Raw genomic sequence first — 464 nt, 5'->3', positions numbered from 1 at the left:
CGACCCGTGGCAGTGGGACTTGCGAACAAGAAGCAGACGTGCATTCCTCCCGCTCTTTTCTAACGATTCTCCTCCTCTATCTCGCTTCCTCCCGTCGCCACCTTAGGAACAAAAATCGAAAATCCAGGCGCGGCGGGAAAGAATTCGCCATCTGGTGGATCACTTGAAGGAGAGCTTGGGGTTGCTCGGGAGGTTGAAGGTGAGGAAGGGAGGGAGGAAAGGAGGGATAGAGGGAGGGAAAGAGGAAGGGCGCTGTGCCCGTACCTGTCCAACCCTGGCGATGTGCGGCCGTGCCAGCTGCTCCTTCGGTGCCCAGCCTCCTCCCTCCTTCCCTCCCTCCCTTCCTCCCTCCCTCACTCCCCCCCTCCCTGCAGGAGAACGTGGAGGGGCGCTACGCTCGCTTCGAGGAGCATATGGGAAGCCTCCAGTCCGTGCTGACGCCTACGCAGAGGGTGCAGCTGGTG

This window comes from Nannochloropsis gaditana (assembly GCF_000240725.1).
Source record: "Nannochloropsis gaditana CCMP526 unplaced genomic scaffold scaffold281, whole genome shotgun sequence".
Lineage (NCBI taxonomy): Eukaryota > Eustigmatophyceae > Eustigmatales > Monodopsidaceae > Microchloropsis > Microchloropsis gaditana.
Note: the sequence above shows the minus strand (reverse complement) of the source record.